The sequence below is a fragment of the Chrysochloris asiatica genome, unplaced genomic scaffold (genome assembly GCF_000296735.1).
Source record: "Chrysochloris asiatica unplaced genomic scaffold, ChrAsi1.0 scaffold00011, whole genome shotgun sequence".
Classification (NCBI taxonomy): domain Eukaryota; kingdom Metazoa; phylum Chordata; class Mammalia; order Afrosoricida; family Chrysochloridae; genus Chrysochloris; species Chrysochloris asiatica.
This window is the reverse complement of record NW_006408529.1, coordinates 9,485,049-9,503,996: the sequence shown is the minus strand read 5'-3', so window position 1 is coordinate 9,503,996 and position 18,948 is coordinate 9,485,049.

The following is an 18,948-nucleotide window of genomic DNA, read 5'->3' as shown; positions in this document are numbered from 1 at the left end:
GTTCATATGGTATCTCTTGAAATGGTTGAACATTAACCATTTCCTTTTGGTACATAATAAATCATATAACATTTAAATATATATTTTTGTAGCTTATAAAATCCTTTCACATACATTTCTATCTTATTATCTCCATCTTATTGAGAAAGAAGCTGCTGGATCTGCTTTTAAAAGAAGATGATTTTTTAAAAGCCACAATAGTTTGAGAGTGCTAATTTTGCTTGCTCTCTTCTAAATACTCCTAGAATGTGAGAAACAGGCTCAAGGACATGGGGAAACTGCCAACAGACTTCACTGGTAAATGGAACGCCTTCAAACACTATTCAGTATTCTATAATTTAAATAACATTCATCAATTTATAGTAAATGACATTTAAGGTCCAAGTAAAATGAAATTATTAAAATAAATCTAATTAAGCCCATCTTGACTAGTTCCTATAATGTTAAAACTAATTTATCTACCAATTAAAAAAATAATTGCATTCTTTAGTAATTTTATTCAAAACAATTTATTCAATTTAGTAATAATTGTGAAAAACAGCATTATGCTGTACTTTAAAAAAGTATAAAAATGGAAGACCAGTATTTTTGAGAGGACAAAGAAATACTTAACAGATTCCTTTATTTCATGAAGATAGTTTTTCATTACTTGATTTTTTCAGAAATTATCTTATCATTTTATTATCATATACAAACACTTGATGTAAATAATAAAAGTAAACAATTGCATAAAAGCACTGTCCTTGTTCACGTTTCATTATAAGCTCTTATTCATCTCAATTAAAATTCTCTTGTGCTCACAAATCACTTTAGATGCTTCATTCTTTATTTAATTCAATGAAGAATGCCTAACTCCATCAGCTCTCATAATTTGTTTGAAAAGGACTTTGCATAATAAATGAAAACGATTTTATTACTTGTGCTTTATTCAGTAAGGGCAATATTCAATTTAAATAATGTGATTAAAGGTGAGAGGAAAGCAATTTTCTCCAAACTCTCTGTAGTGTTTATTCAATAGCAGTCCTAAACCCTTAAACACCTTCACAGTAGCAGTTGGGACATTTGTTACTCATGGGTTTAAGACAGCATTCTTTTTTATAGTAATTATTAGGATTTACTGCTAGTTCCTTTTCTAAATGTCATAAATCCATAGGAGGTCTATGATTTACAAAATAATTGATTATAAAATGATAAAAAGCAATAAAAAATAAGTTTAAAAACTGTTTGATATTTATATAGCAAATAATTTATTTTGTGCATACCTGTAAGTATATATATATTTTTTCTTTTTATTTATTTATTTATTTTTCTTAAATGTTTTATTGTGAATTATGTGATAGTTTACATGGGAGAACATTAGTTTTACATTCATTCTATCATATATCTTCTCATTGCCATGGTTACAATCCCCTCCATGCAATCCTTCCTCCGTACCCCCCAGGTCTTCAGCACACAGTCGCTCTCCCTTTCTGGATCTAAAGTCTCCAGCTGCTCCATCGCTCCATGTCATCATCTCTGCCTCCATTTCAGGCATCACTGCTTCTCTGGGTAGGGTCCCACTCTCTGCTCTTCTCCCTTGATGGTCCTAGGGACCTCCGCTCCTAGACTGAAAAGTTAATCACTCCGCTCCTTGCTATAAAACGTCTACCTTTACATTTCTGACCCTCACAATCAGTCCTGATAACAATTATTCACTATTGTATCACAAGAGACCCGTCTGTATTTCATTGCATCAGCCTCGCCTAGTCAGATTGAATACTTGTAAGTATATATTTTGAGGAAAAGGTTCATATGTGATGAATTAGTACTTGTTATTTAAGAAACTTTAAGGAGTCTTGGTAGTATGGTGGTTAAAGTACTTGGTAGACAACTGAAAAGTCAACTGTTTGAACCCACCAGATGCTCTGTGGGAGAAAGATGTGGCAGTCCTCTTTAATAAACATTTATAGCCTTGAACACCCTATAGGATAGTGGTACTCTATCCTATACGGGCATTATGCTACTCAAAGGCTACTGCTCAAGAGGAAGATGTGGAAGCAGTGTTGAATTATCGAGTAAGGAAGATGAGGACAGGTTTAATTGAATAGTGGGTTATGCATGCTGCTAACCACATGGTTACCAGTCTGAGTCCATGGGAGACAGATGAAGCTCCCGTAAAGATTTACAGTCTCAGAAACCCATGCAGGAGCAGCAACAGTTACTAGTTTGTAGTATACAATTTCACATATTTTTCACCACATCTAAGAATTTGTTTCTAAGAAATACTAGCATTTGTCCTTCCCAACCCCACAGCAACTTCCTAGAGAATCAAAGCCTTTTTACAAATTTACCATGCTTGGCAGTAAAAGGATGTCCAGCAAGCAAGTTGAAATCAAGAAAACCCATGTTTACTTTGCTTAGTGTATATTCTGCCTCTGTGTGGAAGTTTGCTTCTGTAAAGATTAGAGCTGTAGAAAACCTAAGGGGTAGTTCTTCTCTGTTTTATGGGGTTCCTATGAGTTGGAATGGACTCTGTGACAATGAGGGTTCAATATATTTTATAGAAATAAATGAAAATATTGTGATAACTAAGTTGTTGTTGTTATGTGCTGTGGAGTCAATTGTGACTCATAACGAAACTTTATAAGGTTTGCTAGCAGCTACTGGTGAGGTTGAACCTCCAATCTTGGGGTTCACACAACCTTGTAGTCCAATGTGTATCATGCAGTGCCACAATGGAAAGTATGATGTTTGGATTTATTAAAATTTGACTTCAAACTGACTGAAGGATTTTTAAATGGAGAGTCCCTGGTTCTTGTTATTTACTTGAAAAACAACAACAATGGCTAGAGCATTATAATGATGTGGATCTGCCAAACTCCAAAGATTTGATCTGTCTTTCCTGTAGTTCCACTTCCTAAGTTCTTTAAAGTAGTGAAGTGTACAGAACTCTAGCAGATGACTGAACACACGAAGATGTACTAAAATAACTGTGGCTGATTAAAGGCAAATTTACTGTCATCATGTGTCTGCACTGATCAGGATGAAGTCTGAACTCTATGTAGTGTATCTTGACCAGAAAACAAACATGAAAAGCTCTACAATACTCTGTGGCAGATGATGTCTTCTGAGTAGCAATTCTGATATTTGATGTATATTCTTTATTCTTTGTAAGTAACTTTGATTCTGTGCCAGCCAAGATACAGCCCTGAACAAATACTTCAAAGCACTAAAATGCTGAAGAATTCTCCAGTGTCAAGTAGAAGAGAAAATTGTGCCCATGTGCCATACAAATGGTGTTGATTTAAAAATCCAAGGGAAACAAAGTCTCAGTCTCAGAAAACATGTGAGATATGCTGTTGTTTGTTGGTGTTCCATATTTTATATTGAATGTTAATTGACATCATGTGATTGGTTTCCAACAAAATGTTTATATAAAGATGGATTAAAAAAAAAAAAACTCACAGGAAGATCATCCATAAGGATTACTTTTTCAGCCCCAAACTTACTTATACAGAAGCCTTCATTAAAACAATTATTAAATATTATCAATGAAATGAAATGGATAGGAATAAATACAGGGACAATTCTGCTTGCTTACACAGCACATTGTTGATGTTATTGTTAAGTGCCATTGAGTCAGTTCCAACTCATAGCAACCCTGTTTGGGTTTCTGAGGAGCAGCTGGTGAGCTTGATCTGAAGACCTTGCAGTTCAAACCAACTTTGCAGTCCAGCTCATTAACTCACAGCGCCACACCAGGACTCCAATTAGAAACAGGCATATTGTATTTATATACTTTATTCTAGAAAGGGAAAAGAAAAACTTTAGAGAACTTAAGTTAAAATATATATATATATATATTTAAGTATATATATACTTAAGTTCTCTCAACTGCTTCTTTTCCCTTGGAGTACTGGTACGGCAGTATACAATAAGGACTGGATGGCCAACTACAATGTTAGTTCAAACTTGGAAACTCTATACAGAACTGCATCAATGGCACTTTGCAACAACAAATGTGTATATGCATGCAAATATATATGGTGGTGATGGTTATATGCCGTGGAGTCAGTTCCGACTCATAGAGACCCTATATAGGATTTCTGTGGCTGTAAATCTTTATGGGATCAGAAAGCCTCATCTTTCTCTCATAGAACATATACATACACATATACATATATTTACATGCATATACACATTTGTTGTTGCAAAGTGCCACTACATTAACCTGCAGTGCCACTATAGGACTCCTGTTTATTTTATACTATACATAAAATGAAAGAGAAAATATTAGTATTTGGAAGGAACTGTCAGCTAGCAAAGAAGGAAATAAAGAAAAAAGTTGAGAAAGGAGACTGAACATTTTTAAATCAGGTTCAATTTGCTTTTTCCTACACTAATTATGGTTTTCATTGCTCTCTTTCCTCTTTTAAGCTTTGAAAAGGGAATTCAACATACGACAGTTAAATATTTTCATTTCTTACGTCAAAGAAACAAAGGTCAAATCTATGACACGAAGCAAATTCTATTGGGCTTATCAATGTTTCCTTACATCATGCCCTGCTCTACAAATGTCTTTATCTCCTGCTTGGAATTGTTGTTGTTGTTCAGTGTCCTGGAGTGGGTTCCCTCCCGTAGCAACCCTATCTAGGGTTTCCGAGGAGCGGCTGGTGAGCTTCAACTGCCGATTTTACCGTTCTGACTTTGCAGCCCAGCACATTAACACACATTCCACACCAGGACTTCACTTGGAATAATAATTGTCAGTAAAACACAAATGTAGTCTTAAATACTATAATCAGATGATTTCAGATTTGTTGTTTCGTTCTTACTTTTTTATATAAGATGCAAATTGAAGTGGATAGAATAGTCACACTTCAAAATGTTGAGCACTTTGTAAAAGTAATATTTAAACTTAGTCTAAAAAAGAAAAGAACAAAATAAACCAGGTGCTCTGGGAAGTCAGTGCCTGGAAACTATTTTAATTCATATTAGTATATTATCTTAGAAGTGCCTATTGCAATCTTATAAAATGTAGAGTGTTTGTTCTTTACCTTCCCTTCCATTATGTTCACACACTCTTATAAAAATGAGGATGAGTTATGAAAAAATGATTTAAGATGTGCAAAGTACTTTAAGCTAAAATGTGCTAAAGTGGAGCTAAAATGTACAGTTGAAAGGTCCACCGCTCATTCCCAATTGACTTTTGATGATCATCAAACCATTACAACATATAGTTAATAAAGTTTCAAATGGCATTAATTTATGTTAGGCTCTACAATAAAAAGGAACTATTCTAAATCATCTACTCTAAAACAAATGGTGACACCAATTTTTGCTAATTCTTTGGATTTCTGTGTAAGAAAAACAACAGAGAAGGCAAAATAATTCTTTTGGGTGATTTATTAACCTAGATGCCCACTTTCAAAAGGAGTAAAGTCAGCAAAAAGGAGCAAAAAGAAAAATATAACTTTTTTTCCTGTGTCATTAATATATACTGATGCGAGAAAAAACATACAAAATAATTTAGGGTAAACAGTATGCATGGGTTTTATGAGCACTGCAGAAAACACCTAGCTATAAGTTATCACATAGTATATCTTACATGCATATTTGTGGTCCTTTTAATGTTCATGTGGAATAATAAAATATGCGTGATAATAAATAACTAACAAAACATTTCAATGGTCTTAAAATATACTTTTGTTTACTATTTTAGATAAAGATTTGCTGAAGTACTGAAATGTTCTTATTTGCCATCAATTATAACCTGTGGACACCCAATGTGTGCAGAGTAGAACTGCTTCACAGGGTTTTCAAGGCTATGACCTTAAGGAAGTAGATCTCCTGACTGTCTTCTGAGGTGCTGCTGAGAGACTTGCACCATCAGCTTTTCAGCTAGTAGTTGACCATTTTACCATATACCTCACTCAGAGATACCTTAATTCTAAAATATTGGTTACATTTATTTGGTTACTATTGGTTACAATTTACACTTATGTTTGATTAGATTAAAATCCAAATGTACCTAGTAAAAACTTCCACAGGTTATAAGAATTTGAAACTCTATTATTCCATTTACATTCAACTTTTCTTCTATTTCATATATGAATTCTTCTTTTTCATCAATTTTCCTTTCTTCATTGCTATAGTATGTTATTACTGACCAACTATTTGTAACCACAATAATTTTACCCAGTTCCCATCAGGACATTTTTATCCCAAAATATAATACTCGGCAACAAATACATATATGCAACTTTTCTCTAAAGGGGAGTTTCTCAGTGACTATAATGATCCCAATGGAATCAGATAACACAAATGGTTTACAAAATTCTCATCAATTTCAAACTGCATTTTGGCAAGCAACATAATTAAGCAAAAACAAAAACATCTGTATTATTTCAACTTTTGAATCCTTTGCCAATAATTTAACATTAATCAATAGCATAAGCAACAAAACAGATATGCTATTTGTATTTACCAAAACAATCATGGTTATTGATATATTTTTCCAGATATCATAGCATTTTTCTAACTACTAATACATGTTAGTATAATCTCTAGAAACAATGAAGTTCAAGTGCAATTCATTAACTTAAATGCATATCTAGCCCCAAACACCCAAATTTGTCTAATAAAAAAAAATGTTGTTTTGATTTTATTAGGTACTACAGAGTCATTTCTCACTCATAGGGACCCTGGATAAAGTTTCTGAGGTTTTGAACCTTTTGCAGGAGCAGAAAGCATCATCTTTCTCTTGCAGAGTAGCCAGTGGGCTCAAACTACCAACTTTGTGGCTCATAATCCAGTGCTTATCCTATGGAACCACGTGTTTCCCATAAATGAAATGGTTATTGTTGTCTAGTGCCATTGAGCAGGTTCTGACCCAGAGCAATCCTGTATAGGGTTTTCAAGAAGCAGCTGGTGAGGTTGAACAGACCTTACGGTTCAAACTGACTTTAAAGTCTAGCACATTAACCACAGCACCACACCAGGACTCCATAAATTATATATTTATCTTAAAATAAAAACTACTTTATTTAGAATCTGTCTTCACCAAGCACTATGTCCTAAACAGTTTTGTCTTCTAGGCAAATATAACAACAACAATAATTTAAAAAAAGATTATTCTTCATGACCTCTATGACATTTTAAATTCACTATAAACTACATGGTGTATGTGAGATTATTCTAAATTCTGCAACAAAAATTAAAGAATCTTTTAAAAAAGAGAGACATTTATTCAGCCACAGTAGTCAATTAATTAAATGGGGACTCAGCTAATTATATATTGTTTAGTTTATTAAGCACCATTGAGTCGGTTCCTACTCATAGCAACCCTGTATAGGGTTTCCAAGGAGCAGGTGTTGAGTTTGAACCACCGGTCTTGAGGTTCAAATGAACTTTTCAGTCCAGCACACTAACCCACAGCACCACAACAAGATTCCTAATTATATATTATAGTTTTCAAAAGTATATTAAAATGGCTTCCAAAAAAGGGGTAAAATTCCAGAGAATATCTTTGTTGTTCAGTACAATTATAATATTCTTCCCTTAAAATGGAGTTCATTTATTTTATTAATACAGCACATTGACTTGATTTATCTGGGGAATGGTGAATTATTTCTAATTCATACCTATCTATAATTAAACTGAATGTCAATGAATTAAATGCAGCAATAAAGACACAAAGATTAGTAGAAAAGGAAATAAAATTATAGATCAATATCCCTCATAAACATAGATGCAAAAATTCTCAACAAAATCCTAGGCAATAGAATTTAACAACACAGAAAAAAATTAATACATCATGACCAAGTGGGATTCATATTAGGGATACAAGGATGGTTCAATATTAGAAAAGCAATTAATATAATTCACCATATAAATTTGAAAAGGGAAAGAACACATTATCATACCGATTGATAGCAAAAAGGCATGTGACAAAATCCAACATCCATTCCTTATAAAAATGTTCAACTAAGTAGGAGTTGATTGGCAATTCCACAGCATAATGAAGAGCATATACACAAAACCAACAGCTAATATCACTCTCAATGGAGAGAACCTGAAAGCTTTCTCTTTGCAAATAAGAACCAGAGAAGGATGTCCTTTATCACCACTCTTAATCAATATTGTGTTGAAAGTCTTAGCAGTGCTATAGAGCAGGATAAGAAAATTAAAGGCATCCAAAATGGCAAAGAAGAAGTAAAACTCTCTCTATTTGCAGGTATCATTCCATACATAGAAAACCCCAAAGACTCAGCAGAAAAACTACTAGAACTTATTGGAAGATTCAGTGAAGTGGCAGTGTACAAGATCAACATATAAAAATCAGTTGGATTCCTCTATATGAATAATTAAAGCACTGAAAAAGAAATTAGGAAAGCAATATAATTTACAGTAGTCATCCTGTAGGACCAAGAAAAAGACTCCATTCTGTACATTAGGCTAAACACGTCCTCCTGTTCCAGGAACGTGCTAAATCAGCTCATGCTGCCTTAGAATATCCTTTCATCCCTAGCAACAGCAAGAACTAGATAAGCAGTAGACAGGACAACCCAAGGCCAGATGCCAGATGTTTTCCTTATCCTAGCCTAAGGACAATGACCACCAGTCCTGACCAATTAAACTGTAACATTTCATACTTTGCCAAATGTCAACCAATCCAAATACTGTAAAGCTGAGAAACCCAAGCTTGTTTGAAAACTCTATAAAAACCCCGCAGACAAAAGGTTCGAGGCTCCATCCCTCATCTGCTGCATTGGCTGCAGATGGAGTCTGAGCTTGGGCTTGAATAACTGAGAGTTTGAGGCTCCATCCCTCATCTGTTGCATTGGATGCAGGTGGAGTCTGAGCTTGGGCTTGAATAACTGAGGGTTCAAGGCTCCATCCCTCATCCGCTGCGTCGGATGCAGGTGGACTCCAAGCTTGGGCTTGAGTAACTGAGAGTTCAAGGCTCCATCCCTAATCTGCTGCATCGGATGCAGGTGGAGTCAGAGCTTGGGCTTGAATAACTGGGAGTTTGAGGCTCCATCCCTCATCCGCTGTGTCAGATGCAGGTGGGGTCCGAGCTAGAGCTTGAAAAAACAACCTTTATGTATTTGCATTGGTGTCGGATCCTTGGTGGTCTTTGGGGACGCCAAATTCTGGGCATAACAATCCAAAGGATGAAATATTTAGGCATAAATCTAACCAGAGAAACAAAAGACCTATACAAAGAAAACTACAAAAAAAAAAAAACCACAAGAAACCAAAAAATAGTTACAAAAATGGAAGAATATATCATAAGAAGAATAGATGATAAGAAGACTTAACATTGTGAAAATGTCAATACTATCCAAAGCAATCTACAGATATAATGCAATCCCAATCCAGATTCCACCAACATTTTTTAAAGAAACAGGAAAAACTATTATAAACTTTATATGGAAAGGAGAGTACCTGGATAAGCAAAGCTCAGCTTAAGAAGAACAAAGTTGAAGACCTCTTACTCCCAGGTTTCAAATTTTACTACATGGCTACAGTGGTCAAAACAGTTTGGTACTAGTACAATGAAAGATACATAGATCAATGGAACAGAATTGAGAATCTAGAAGCTATCCCATCCCCATACAGCCAATTGATCTTTGACAAAGGGCCAAAGTACACTGGATGAGAATGAGATAGTCTCTTCCACAGATGGTGATGGCAAAACTGGAAATTGATATGGAAAAGAACGAAACAAGACCTTTATATCACACCACATACAAAATTCAACTCACCATGGATTAAAGACCTAAATGTAAATCCTAGAATTATAAATGTTACCAATGAAAAAATATGGAAAAATTTAAGGTCTCTAACACAGAGCATGGAGTCCTGGTGGGGTGCTGTGGATTAATGTGCTGGACTGCAAAATCGGTTTGAGCTACAAGGTCAGTGGTTCAAGCTTACCAGCTCCTCTTTGGAAACCCTATACAGGGTCACTATGGGTTGGAACTGACTTGATGGCACTTAACAACAGCAGCAACAATGCAGGGCACACATAGACTATCAAACATTTTGATAATTGTACAAACAAAAGAAAACAAAATAGATAATTGGGACTGAAAATTAGAAATTTATGTGCATCAAAAGATTTCACCAAAAGAGTAAAAAGATAGATCAGGGAATGGGCAAAATTTTTTTGCAATGACATATCAGACAAGGGACTAATCTCTAAAATCTATAGGAAACTACAACACCTACAAAAAAAAGACAAACAACCCAATTAAAAAATGGGCACAGGACACGAACAGACACTTCACCTAGGAAGACATTTGGACAGTCACCAAACCTATGAAGAAATGTTCATGATCATTAGTCATTAGAGAAATGCAAATCAAACAAAAATGAGATATCATCTCACACCAGCAATAATAGCAAAGTTCAAAAAAGCAGAGGACAATAAATGTTGGAAAGGATGTGATGAGACTAGGACCCTCCTATATTGCTGGTGGGAATGCAAAATTGTCCAACCACTCTGGAAAACAGTATAGCGCTTCCTCAGAAAGTTGGAAATAGAAATACCTTATGATCCAACAATTCCTCTACATGGTATATATCCACAAAAAATACAAGCCAGAACACAAATAAATATATGCACACCAATATTTATCACAGCACGATTCACAATAGCAAGGAGCTCTGGTAGTGTAGTTGTTGTGAATCAGGCTGCAAACCTTAAGTTCAGCAGTTCGTAACTACCAGCTGTTCCATGGGAGAAAGATGAGGCCTTCTGCTTCCGTAAAGGTTTACAGCCTATACAGGGTCGCTATGAGTCAGAACTGACTCCACGGCATATCACCACCACCACCATTCACGATAGCAAAAAGATGGAGACAGCGCAAGTGCCCATCAATGAAAGTATGGATAAAAAAACTTGGTACATACACACAATGGAATACTATGCTATCTTAAAGAATAATGAAGAAGCTGCAAGCTACCATATAATATGGATGAACCTTGAGGACATTATGCTGAGTGAAATTAGTTAGTCACAAAAGGATAAATATTATATAAGGCCACTATTATAAATGCTTAAGAAAAGATATTCATACTTAAAAAAAAAAAAGAATAAAGAAAAAAATATTATTTGTTGGTTACTAGGGTGGGAGGGATGGGACAATAGAACACAGATTATGGGATAGTCACATCATAGCTGGGGTGTTGGGGAGGCCAATATACAAGGAAGAGGAGGTCAATACATAAGAAATGGGTGGGTGTGGAAGAATAAGATAGATAGGGAAACACTTAAGTAGGTTTGCATGGGCTAAATGGGACAGAGGTAAATAATGATATATACTCCAACTTGGAACAACAGAGCTATGTGATACAGGGATTGAAGCATAATCTGAATGAGGGAAAGAGTGGAAATAATGCTAAAATGCTTTTTTATGGATAGTGCTAAATAATGCTAATATGCTTTTTTATGGATATTGGTTTCTCTTGCCTATTATTGTAAAATAGACACTTGAGTGAGACAGAAAGGAATATCGGGAAACATGATTACAGAAAGACAACTTGTAAACCCATCTTCAGCCTATAACTGATTAGAATATCTAAAAGGGTTTCTAGAACTTGCCCAGTGAAATAGGCATGTTGTGGAGTCTTTATAGTGTATGGGACTTTAGGTGGAATCCTGAGGCCCATCCATTACCCTATGAGGTGGGACATTTGCATTGAAAGGACATGCTGACCAGCCCAGAGTGGCTAAAGGAACAGAAGATACTTCTTGAAAGAAAGACCAGCAGGACAAAAAAACAAAACAAAACAAAAATGGCAGACTACTTGGCCATTACAAGAACAAACAAGCTGTTCACCTAGGAGCCATCAAGATAAACAATCAAGTCCCTTCAGGACAAACCTCCTTCCAAGACTGAAACTCAAAGGAAACACATTAGCAGGCATGTAAGCTCGCTGGTGACAGCATTGTTCTACATGTGAGTGGAAGCAGGGGAAAGTCAGTGATGAAGACATGAGCTGAGTTCAATTATGTTCCATAAATTCCTGCCGACCTTGAGATGAGAGGACAAGAGGAAGGGCTGGGTAGTCCAAAGTTTGGGGAGTCTTGGGAACTCCTGAACCCACGGACACTGACCTACACACTTGGGGCAAGAGCTGAAAATGAAGCATCCAGCTGATATGAAGTGTGAGGAGGTGTGAAAGAACACCATACTTGCAGATAGTACTCATTTGACCTAGTTTGGATGGCTTTATGATCAGAACTCAACTAGAGGAAGATGAAGAAGTTTGATACAGAAAATCACTATAATTTGATTAATCTGACCTTTACTTATGGATGTAGTAGTTCAAAATACCAGCCAAGAGGGAAGGAATCTTCACATGAAGGCCAAGCCTATCCCCTCTGTACACAGGGTTGATAGGGACAGGAAACTTAGACATTAGTTACCAAAAATATGGAGACGGGAACTATAAAAGCACAAAGTGGGTGGCTTGCAAGTTTTCAATAGGGAGTTCAGTTTCAGAGCAGCATGCAAGAAAAGGTAGACTCCCTACTGAATAGTGTCCATTTTGTCTAGATTGGTATAGTGAAAGGAGATGGGGATAGGATTCCTCTGATTCAATAGTGAGTAATTGTTATCATGACTAATTGCAATTGTCACAACTGTAAAGGTAAAGTTGTGTAACAAAAAGCAGTGAGTAGTTAGTCTTACATTCCAGGAACAGAGGACCCTAGGACCATCAAGAAAAAAAGAGCATGAGCGGAATGTGGGATTCTAGGTAGAGAAGCAGAAACACCAGAGATCAAGGCACAGGTGATGGCATGGAGAGAGAGACAGCAGCTGACTCATGGGAAGAGAAAGGCTGTGTGCTGGAGGGCAGGAGGCTTGCTTTCAAAATGTGCCCCTTAGTTGTTAACACAATTATTTATTACTGAATGTTTTTGTGTACATCAAAAAAAGAAAAACAAAAAAAGAGAGAATTGAGGTAAATGCTGTTAATTAATGCTGCATGGAATGGACTATAATCATTGCAATGAAACAAAACAGGATTGGTTGAGTGCAAAACTGATGTTCTCCCATGTAAACTATCACTCATTTCACAATAAAAGCTTTTTTTAAAAAAATTGAGAGTGAACTATTTCTTATAACATACGATTATCAGAAATGACTCACTGTATCTTAGAGAAATTAATTTTAACTTCATATATTTCAAAATTTAACTTTAGCACATTTATTTACTTATTTAGTCTGTTCATGTTAAAGTAAGAACAGGAATTTAATTTCTTTGAAAATGTGAATCCCCAAGCTAAGGAACAAACATAAAATTTGAAAGAAAAAATTGAAATCCTCAGAACATGTAGTTTTCTAAATTAACACTTGCTTGAGGACAATTTGACATCTACTAACAATAGCTGTGGTAGAGAGATTAAATGGGGAATGAAGCCAATAGGTGAGATTATCTTTTACCCAAACAAGTTTTTCAGTGTGATTTCTAAAACTGTTGCTAAGAGGTTCTCCCAGGAAACCCAGCTGCGTAGTGTTTCTCTACTTAAAGTGCCAAACAAACCTGCATAGTAAGAAATTCCTAAGGGGAGAGTCAGGCAAAATTTGGGAATTTTGCCACAAAATAATTGCTGTGGTAGAATATGTTCTCATAGAGTTGTTGAAGTTATCTCAGAATTTTTTGTTCAGATGATGTACCTAGAAAGGGATCACACTTATTATTAGGATGTTGTTCCCTTTCAGTCTATTTCTTGAGCTTCTATTTGAGAACCTTCATTGTAGCTAATTTAGGAGCCACAGAAGAAAAATTGGTCTCATTAGCTTAAGATAAAATCTCCAGGAAATGCAGCCTCTTGGGTTCTGTCAGCTTTGACAATAAACAAAAAAACAAAAACAAAAACAAAAGGTTCCCCGTAGCTTTGAATCTCTTGGACAATGTTTTCACTGGTCAGAAATTACTAAATGAAAAGTTTCCTTCAATTTATACCCCAAACTGTAAAGCTTCTTCAAACTAGAAATGTGACTCCTTTCAATATTTTCACTTTGGGGTTTGTATTTTAGAACTGCATGCATAATTTAAACCATGGTTAAAAAAATATAAGCATGATTTCCAATTTTAAATAATATAAATTTCATATTATGCAAGGCATTTTCCATATTACAGTCTAATGTGCACATTAGCAATAATCATTTGCAACTCCATAATCTCACCAAATGGGGGCACAGACACCATATTTTCTTTGGACTAAAGACTGAATTTCATTTCTAATGTTAGTTGGCTTTAGCTGTTTGTGTCTATTATAATATCCCCTTGTCTTTCTTTGTAAAACCAAAGATTAGTAAAGCATTTGTGTAGTAAATAGAAAAAAATGTTAACTTCTTGAAAGTTTACAGCATCAAAGTTTAAACTTTATTTTCATCATAAATGGCAACTTACTATTTCCTTTTTGAATTTTATGGAAAATGAATTTTTCCCCAAAAAACAGGAATTCAATGACAGCCTTTTTGAAAGTGTAATGAAAAAATATATAGTATTTTTTTTTCTCTATCAAAATAGTACAGTGTTTCTCTTAGTTTATTAAACATTCATTTACGCATCAAAGATTTACTGAACACATACAATGTGCTGGTCAAATGCTAGATATTTGGGACAAAACTATAAATAAGACAAATATAGCCACTGCCCACATGGACCAAAAAAGCAAGGCAGTCTTTGAGTAAATTTTATCAAGCTTGATTGGTATAAGAATCTACAGAAGAATAGAATAGGGGATATGCATGACACTGTAAGATAGTACTGCTAACCACAAGGCTCTCTAACCAGCCACTCCTCAGACACCCTATACAGGGTTTCTATGAGTCAGAACAGACTTGATGGTCCTTAGCAATAACAATAATCCTAGTAGGACTTTGAAGGTATTTAGAAAAAACTTCCACTGAAAAGTAGGTTTTAACCTGTGACCTGTATGATAGCACCTGCTCTGCTTTTTTTTTTTTTTTTTAAGAGACGTTTTCAGAGTCATTCTGGGAATGTGATCTTACATATTACATTAAATACATTTCTCCCACTTCACGTTCATTTTGGGCTAAGTTAGAGTTGAAATCCTAGAGGCTGATTGTTTCTCAGAGTCACTCTATCAATGTTTTCTGTTGATACAGTACTATATTAAGTTCAGACCTTTTCTGGTACATTTTTCCTATGTAAAAATGGGATTGTCAACCCACTTTATGGATGAAAAAAACTAACATTTATTTTAGAAAATTATTTGGCTAAGATCACAGACAAAATAAATCCATGAATTCTTACTACAAGTTTTTTCTCCTATATTGTATGAATTATCAAATAAAAGGTCACAGGTTTTTTTTTTTAAATTATGAGAAATGAATTTTCAGATAAATACATACATGCGAAAGGTGGAATACAGTAGCAAGGTACAATAATCTATCTTTGCTAAATTAAACAATGTATTAGAAATATCATATATGTGCAATATATACATTATAGTTATTTTTCATTTGAAATCAATCATCACTATTATTATTTTTTAGCCTGTTGTTTTGCTACAAAGACTTTGCTAGTTTATGGCACAAAAGATAGGGACAGGAAATATTATGCTAGCATTTTCCTCCTCTTCTGATCCATTATAATTAAAAGCATGTTGTCATTGATTTAACTGATACATGGTGACCCCATGCATTTCAGAGTGGAATTGCATTCCATCAGGGTTTTCAATATCTGTGACCTTTCAGAAGTAGGTTTTTAGGTTTTTCTTCATAGGCACCTCTGGGTGAACTTGAACTGCTAATTTTGCAATTAGTAGTTGAGCACTTGTCTGTTTGTACCACCCCCCAAAAAACAAAACCCACTGCCATCATGTCAATGGTGACTCATAGCAAATCTCTAGGACAGAGTAGAACTGCTTCATATTGTTCCCAGTACATTAATGTAAGGGAGCATATAATCTCATCTGTCTTCAGAGGAGCAGCTGATAGGTTCAAAATGTCGACCTTTCAGTTAGCAGCCCAACACTTAACAGACCATTCCACCAGGGATCTTTGTTTGTACCACCCAGGGACTCCAAAATAATACCCAAGGGGAAGAAAGGCACTCTGATACTTCTGTTCTTCCTACCTGCAGCTTGCATTGTTAAAACTAGGCAAATCTGCTGCAAAAGGCCTCTTTAAAGTGTTAAAGAGCAAATATGTCACTGTGAGGAATAAGGTACGCCTGAACCAAGCCATGACTCAATCACCTCATATGGATGTGAAAACTGGACAATGAATAAGGAAATCCATAGAAGAATCCATACATTTGAATTATGGCGTTGGTAAAGAATATTGAAATTATCCTGGATGGAAAGTAGTGTAGCCAGAATGCTCCTTTGAAGCAATAAACGTGAGACTGCCTCTTGCATACTTTGGACAAGTTATCAGGAAGGACCAGTCTTTGAAACAGGACATTATGCTTGGGAAAGTAGAGGGACAATGAAAAAGTAGAAGATTCCCAATTGACATAGTGGCTCCAACAACAGGTTCTAATGTGACAATTGTTGAGGATGGCATAGGACCTGGAAATGTTTCTTTCTCTTGTGAATTGTTGTTATTGATGTTAGCTGGCTCATAGTAACCCTTTATAGGGTTTCTAAAGAGCAGATGGTGGGTTTGAACCATCAACCTTGTGGTTAGTAGTCAAGTGCTTATACTACAGTGCCACATCAGGGCTTCATCATGTTGTACATAGGGTTACTACAAGTCAGAACTGATTCATCAGCATCTAACAACAACAATAATTTTCTTAGTAGTAATTCTGAGTATATTGACGTAAGACCTCTTGCTGAATATGGTGGCTAATATTTTTAGAATCTATTTTCAACATGTAAAGATTGAAGCACATAATATAGGTAAGAATAGGTTTTAGAACTGCAGTTTGGCATTGGGCATGTTATTTAAACTCAACTTTAATATTCTCATTTGTAAAACAGTATTATAAGCAACTACTTCATAAATTATTGTGACTATTAAAACAATGTCTGCAAATCAACTACTGAGGTATATAAAGCCTAGTGGGAACTCACTAAATGGTGGCTAAACAATTCTATAATGTCACCACCAGTCCTTGACATCCCTTGTATTTAAGTATTTATTACATTCAAGATGTCTATGCAGGAAACCACTGTTGTTTCAGTCAAAATTATTTGATTGGTCTCTTTAGTTAGTCAGATATGAAGCAATTCAACTTCTCAGATGTCTAGAAGGAGAACATAATGGGGTATGTCTGGCTCTGTATGAGCCAGGATCTCAGCTGTGTAGGGAATTGGAGTTGTGTCTCTGATCATCCACACACCTTTGTTCTGTGGAGCCTTTGCTATAAAGAATGGGCTGGAGTCAAACTTGCAGAGCACCAAGGAGTTTTCAAGGAGAAAATTACTCATGAACTAAATGTCTTCTCTTTCAATTCAAAATGATTAAAGTGTATTTCTTCTATTGGAGAGGTCCTGACACAAGTCAACTGTTAGGAAAGAGAGGAGGGGTTGAGTGATTATCTTCAGACAGGATGAGGGATTACAAATCAGTGACCAAGGATCAGTAGGTAGACAGGAAATTTATTTAAAGAGAATTAGTGCTGTATATGTTAAAAGATAAAAGTACTATTCAGATGTTCTTGTCACTATGCACATGTTGCTTTGAAAGCTCCGTCATCCAGTGCTACACCCAGACTGGCCATATTGGTATCAGAAATCTGTTGGGTCACAATGAAGAGAGGTTTTGTTAACAAACTCACACAGCACTCCAGTTTTCCTTCTTTCAAATGACAGAAATCAGGACTGTCGCTTTGGACAGAATGTGCATTTTGGAGATTTTGGCAGAAGCAGGCATTTGGAGTATGAAAAGGTTTGAACGTTAGTGGACTGAGGGATGATTTTAGTTATCTAGTGCTTCTGTAAATTGTTCATATGCAAGTTCAGTTTGAAGCTAAAGAAAATTAAAACAAGTCCAAAGAGTCAACATATGATCTTGAATATATCTCAGCTGAATTGTTGTTGTTGCTGTTGTTGTTGTTGTTATTTGTGTAAAGTTGTTTTTAACTCATAGCAACCCTGTATAGGGCTTCACCACCAACAGTGCAGTTCAAACAGACTTTCCAATGCAGTGCATTATTAGATAACAGTGCAACACCAGAGACCATCTCAAAAACAGATTTGATGCATTAGATACTAGTGACCGAAAATCAGAAGAGTTGTGGGATGACATCAAGAACATCATACAGGAAGAAAGCAAAAGGTCATTAAAAAGACAGGAAAGAAAGAAAAAAGCAAAATGAATGTCAAAAGAGACTCTGAAATTTGTTCTTGGGTACAGAGAAGACAGAGAATGGAGGAAATGAAGAAATAAAAGAGCTGAATTAAAAATTTCAAAGGGCAATTCAAGAAGACAATTATAGCGAAATGTGCAAAGATCTGGAGTTAGAAAAATAAAAGGGAAAAACACTATCAGCATTTCTCAATCTGAAAGAATGCAGACAAAATTAAAGCCTTCACTTACAATATTGGATGACATAGGAAGAATCAAAAGAATATGAAATGAATATACAGAGTCTCTGTACCACACAGAAATGGTTGATGGTCAGCCAGTTCAAGAGGTAGCATTTGATCAAGAACAAATGCTACTGAAGGAAGAAGTCCAAGCTGCACTGAAGGTATTGGCAAAAAAGGCTCCAAGAATTAATGGAGTACAAATGGAAATCTTTCAACAAACTGAGGCAGCACTGGGACACTCACTCATCTATGCCAAGGATTTTGGAAGGCAGCTACCTGGTCAAAAGTCTGGAAGAGATCCATATTTGTGCCCATTCCAGAGAGACATGACCCATGGAAATGTGGAAATAATCAAACAATATCATTAATATCACATGCAAATAAAATTTTGCTGAAGACAGTTAAAAAAAACAGGCACAATAGTAGATTGACAGGGA